This window comes from Galendromus occidentalis, unplaced genomic scaffold, assembly GCF_000255335.2.
Source record: "Galendromus occidentalis unplaced genomic scaffold, Mocc_1.1 scf7180000075420, whole genome shotgun sequence".
NCBI classification, from domain to species: Eukaryota; Metazoa; Arthropoda; class Arachnida; order Mesostigmata; family Phytoseiidae; genus Galendromus; species Galendromus occidentalis.
This window is the reverse complement of record NW_003803410.1, coordinates 327,320-333,356: the sequence shown is the minus strand read 5'-3', so window position 1 is coordinate 333,356 and position 6,037 is coordinate 327,320.

Genomic DNA, 6,037 nt, shown 5'->3' with positions numbered 1-6,037 from the left:
CGCTGAACGCTCAATCAGTCGGCATTTCTGTGGAGTGTCTACATGCAGACATCACGCTCACCTGACCCAAGATAGACTATTCGGGAGGCGGAGTACAATCGATCTCCCTGTTCTCCGCCACCGCGGTTCACGCGTTATGACGTCCCTCGTTGAGCGTTAGCTCAAGATATTGCAATCACGGCACTCGACGGGCAAGAGGGAATAGGAATTGAATAGGGCCATATGGGAGGATTCTCTCCACGAATATATATGTCAAATCGAAGAAGTCATTATTGATTGATGAGTAAGAGTACCCTCAGCTTCAGACCCTTGCGAGGAGGCTGAGAACGGCTGACACGTGAGAGCCGTGAGTCTCTAAATGCTTCCGCCAATTTGAGGGAATTTCGCCGGCTGTCGATAGACTGAATTTCCTAGAGCAGCGACACGGCTCTCGAAGGCCGAGTTCATGGTGATTCGAAAATCCCAACCATACAGATAATTTATATCTACCGGAAGGAATCCTCGCTGGGACGAGGCTGACTTAGAGCTGAATAAAGCAACCTCAGTAAAGCAACCTCGACAGGTGTCCCGTGAGGCGAGTCATCCGGCGTGATTCCCAGAACAATACAGCGAATGAGCTTTCGAAAGCTCCCTTTGCTATCGTTTCTTTCAAAACGGAGCCCTTTCAAAATTACTGTATCTTAGGGTCCGTATTACTGGTACTGTGGTCTGACCAGAACTTTATGCCGGGTAGTAAACATAGCGATGCTCAATGAGCTCCGTCCCGTGGACAAAGTCCCCCTCCAGCTTCCTACGGGTATCGCTCGGTTATTACCGGCTCGATGTGGGAAGAATGCACCGTCGGGCTTACCGACCGACCAACCAACCAACCAACCGACTGAGTGACCGACTGACTGACTGGTCCACACACAGTCACTCTCTCCGAACATCAAGCGACGGGATGAAGCTGCAACCAACCAACCAACGAGCGGAGACGACGACGCGACGCCGCCAGTGCCTCTTTCGATGGCTGCGAAAAAGTGGACGGCAGAAGCGTGGGCTGCTCGTCTCTTGGGTAGCCAGGAAGCCAGCCACGAGCTTGTTCTCTTCTGCTTCATCTTCCCGTAGTTATCGTCGTCGTCTTCTTCTTTCGGCCGTCCGGTGTTCGAGTTATTGTCTAAAGAAAAAAAGTCTCACACAGTAGAATCGGAGGAGCGGACAAAGTTGCGCTTCTACCGGTTCAAAGCTCGCGCCGACAATGCTTGGCACGGCTGTCTCGCTCGCCGATTACTGGATAGACGGCCATAGACTGCAAAATATCGGCGCGAAAAGCGCAAAATTTGTCGAACTCAGAATCGCGCAGCATGGCTGTTCAGCTTCTTTCCCCCCGCAGGATTTCAATATAGCGAGGCTCAAAGTCTCCTTAGACTTACAGAGAGGCTCAATCACGACGATAGAGCCGTAGAGATTCCTGAATGACTGGGATCGGGACGCTTCCAAGTTAGGCGAGTTATCTGGACTTCGAGGATGTTTCTCGCTGACTCGCTGTGGCCTCATCCCGAAGTTTCCCCCTTCGAGTGAGCCAAGATGCCATCGATGTCTGAAAAACCTACGGCTGGTTCGTGCGAGACGTTCATCCGGGTAGAGCAGGCTTGGAGCGATTTTTTTTCGACTCCCCATTCCAGCTTGAGAACGAACGGAATATCTCTTGCTATCTCCGAATGAGTCGAGCCGGGAAGACACCGCTCGTCGGATGCAACTACAGACGGAATTAGAAGAGACAAGATAAGTAGAGGAAGAGCGCGAACCGAAAACATCTCGCAGATCTCTATTCACTCGGCGCGTTCTCTTCCGAACCTTAAATGGACTCCAGGAGCTAGAAATCTAGGAAGTCACGGAAATATTTCTTCAATTCGAATTTCCCCTCGAACCGCTATTCAGACCGAGAGGTGACTTCATGATTTCTCATTTGCGAACTTTGACGGACGCTAGCTTGACGGGAAACACTCCACAGAACACTTCGAGGTTTCCCAGAGTCGAGATGCCTTGAACGTCTCTATTCTGTTCGGCGCAGCCCATGAAAATCGGAACTGTATCAAATTGTGCTGCTATTTGGGAGGTAGACTGGATGGGAGAGCGAACCTGGATGAAAGCTTTTGGAGCCGGGCGACGATCGCTGTGGTATGAGGGCTGAGCAGTTAGACAATGAAGACAACAATAAGTTGGACAAACCGCTGGCTATCCGGAGGGACTAGGGGACGTGGCGATGCAGTGCATCTGATGATGTTCTGCATCCGTTGCATGGAGTCAGGATAAGCGAATCATTTACCAAAATTTCGATAGAAGCTCCATCTCAGTCAAAGCTAAGGCTCTGTCAAGCATCGACTCGTGACGCGCAAGAAACTCCGGATATCGCGAGCGAAAAAATTGAACGTACACTCGTCCAATTCTCTCAAGGCCGAACGGACTCCAGGGTCCAGAGCCGGTCCTCGGCTTCTCAACTCGGGCGAATCACAAGGCGTCGGAAGAATGCTGACTATCGCGGAGGGGACCTCGAAGATTCCCACATCCGCGCGGCCCAGGTCGACATATTCAGTCCCTACGAAACATCACCGAAGCAAAACGCAGAATGAAAGGTCTCCGTGATTGTATCTGAATAGCCCATGTCCCCTTCCTCATGGCAGAATGGAAATCGTGATGATTCCCCCAGAGTGGAGATTGATGATGAGTTCGTGGTCCGCATTCCTATTAGCGAGTCATAGGTTCAAGAATAACATCCCTCAAGTCTCATCCTTCCCCGGATACACGAATTTCGGAAATCTGCTTCAATGGCGTTTCGAGTCATTCGGGGTCATTGAATGAAAGCTCGGGGAGCCAGCATGCTGTCCAAGACAACAATGAGCGCGACGAATGAAGCCATCAGAAATCTCGATATGTAATTACATCGGATATCATTAAATCAGCTCCTGGTTCGATCCGAGGTATATCCTCCCGGGATTTACGTGAGCATCTCTTGCAGTCTGCTGGGCATTGCTGTATGACAGGCATGGGGCATGCCTAGGGGGGACATCATCCCCCCGACGCTCATCGGGGTTACCCACGCCGATTGTACCCGCTGATCTTGGAGGGTACCCTTTTCTGGAAAATCAGCTCGAAGACAGGGCCATGCAGGTTGTCTTGCCGATGCGAGGGTTCTACAGATGATTCACCGCGTTTGCCGCAATGCAGATATGATTCCATGAACCATTCATGTCGAGGACAGTGGCGTAGAGGAATATGTCAGAGTGACCGGGATTGATGGGAGCCAGTTGAATAGTCCAAGGAACCAAGTGCCAGCGCCCGTAGCAACCCGAGCGACAGGTGGCATCAGCGGCTTTAACTAGTTCATCGGAACTTGTTCCGAAAAGCTCCAGGGATAGCATCAAATCGATCGGTTCGTATACATATGCATCATATCTGCTAAGGAGGCGGGACCAGCCTACAGATGAGTCATCGACAAGGTTTTCCAGGCCGGACTACACGGCTCAAGCCAAGAACGACAATAGAGATATTGCTTCCGCGGACTGATTCACGGAGAGCGAGAAATCGGGGGGGACAGGGCAGGGATTGAGGCCGTAAGCGACGTTTTCTTTCGGTCGGATCTCTCACACGACTACCCTCTGCAGAACTTTGGACCGAATCCCTCACGAGGGCCTTCCCCTACAAGGTGCCCCCTTCCGTCCACCTGTCGTCCGCGCGAGCAGGAACAGGATCTAAGACACGGAGTTCGCTCAGGGAGTACCCAAGGCGTGACCGATTTGACCATTCTCGTACCTATATGCGCGGATTAGTCGCTAGGCTCCTCAACGAGTTTTTTTCGAGGATGAGGAATCCACATTTGCGGAACAGTCTCGAGCGCATCAGACTCGACAGACTTCGGAGCATGTAGCCCCAAATGAGAAATTCGAATGCCCTTATCGCGCGTGAACTACACCCGTAGCAGCTGACTTTCGGCTTCGGTGCGTCGTCGTCGACGTCGAGCAACACGGCAACAAGTAAATGAACGGACGGCGGAACAAATGGACGGATCCACCGATCATTGCGGCGAAGGGGAGCGCCTAGGACGGAACAGCGAGCGTCTTCGACGTTGGGTCGCTAGGAACGTCAGAAGATTAAACCTAGGCAGAATAATGTTTATATGGATCGATGAGACCGGCGACTATCACGCAAATTGAGGAAGCCTGCATTCGAGCAGACGGGCAGTAGTCTTTTAGCAGCAGCAGCAGGTTCATAATAGGCAAGTCGTCGGCGGTGTAACAAATTGATGGCGGCGGTGGAAATCGAGAAATAGGAAAGGGCAGAAGGGCCCTGTTGAGAGAGGACGCGCATGCTCATCGCGAGTTGTGGCCTTGGTGGTGTTGGCTGCTAACACAGCGACTCCGGAGCGCCACTAGCACCGCGGCATCCTGAACAGACAGCACAACGCCAGTCGCCGCCGCCGCCGCCAAGTAGCTAAGGCGAGTCATCGTCATCGTTGTTCCTGAGCCGCAGCCACAGCATTAGCAGCGGCCGCTGCTGCAGTCAACATTAACTGAGTGAGGCCTCGAATGGCGGTAGTTCGAACGTTTGCCTCCGTTGCTGTAAGCCGATGAAAATCTTTTTCGTCTCTCGTGCTGCTGCCACTGCTGCCACCACCGCCGCCATTGACAACTATTCGATTGTCCTCAGCAGTGCAACATCCAGCAGCATCAGCATCAACAACTCGACGCCGACTAGCAGTGCGACCGTGTTATTCCGTTCAGGACTCGTCATGTCCTCTCGCTGTCCCGACTCAATGTAGGCCGTTGGCCTCTCTTAGGATTTTCCAATCAATCTACCGACGGACTACCTTGTCTACGGTCTAGCGTCGTCGTCCGTGTGTACGGTGTGTGTGTGAGTGTCGCTCTATCTGTCGTCGCTCGCCGTGGACTCGCAGCAGCCGAGTCTCAGGACCAGATCGTCCCTATCCTGCGCGACTGAAGCAAAAGCTTCCTGAGAATACTGTCACCGACGTTGACGCTATCGTCGTTGCTGTCTTCGACGCCGTCCGCGACCGACACCCACCGGCGGAGCGGATTGCCAACAGCCGCAGACTAGATATAAGTAGTTCTTTCAATTAACGCATGGCATTACCGCTGTCGTCTTCCCGATCGCTTTTGTCGAACATCTTCCGGCAGCAGCGGCGGCACCAACAACCGCGACAGCGTCCACAGCAGCAGCCGCGGGAGATTTCTGTGTCGTGCGATCGTCACTGTCTTCGCTGAGCAGCGGAACCTCGCAATTATCATCATTACTACCGGAGAACGCCAACTCGATGATCGGATTTGTCGCCAGTCAAGAACCATAAACCCGTGATAGCCTATCGCGGGGTACGCATTGTTACTAAATTTACGAAGCGTAGGATCTTCAAATTGTTGTCGGCCGCCCTGTCGTCGTCGACGTCGACGGCAACACGGTTCCCCCTCACACGCCGTCCCCCTACCAGACTCAACAAAAGACTCAGTGTGACCGTTTTCACGACAAGTTCAACGTTTCTGAAGTTACCCACTACTACTACTACTACTTGTTTCCAACAACTCGAAATGCATCTCTAAACGCTGTTATCAGGTACGTTGCTATTTTCACAGAGTGCTGGGGAGTCGATTGTCTCGATCTCGGTCCGATCATGAGAATCTCCTGACTGATGGGGGTCTGGAAACGAGAGCTATGGGTCGAGGTTAATCGCCGCGATAGGCCTAGTGTTTGGCCTAGAGAGCTCGAATCTCAGCTATCATGGCTTGTCCGAGGTTCCAGCCTGGATTCGACTCGACTCCGGGGAGCTCGGAGTCGAGAACATGAGGTTCGGTCGCGGGATTCCACAATGGAGTTATATAAAAACTCGCTTTTCGGAAGCCTCAGATTGGAAACGAAACCACTCAGATCGACACAAAGTCTCCCTCCCCCTCCGGCAGCGGCGACGGTCGCGGCTGCGCTCGCTGCTGGTTGGCTGGCTCTCGCTGGTGATATTCTGGACGGGCGAAAGCCGAGCCGCCGGCCGGCC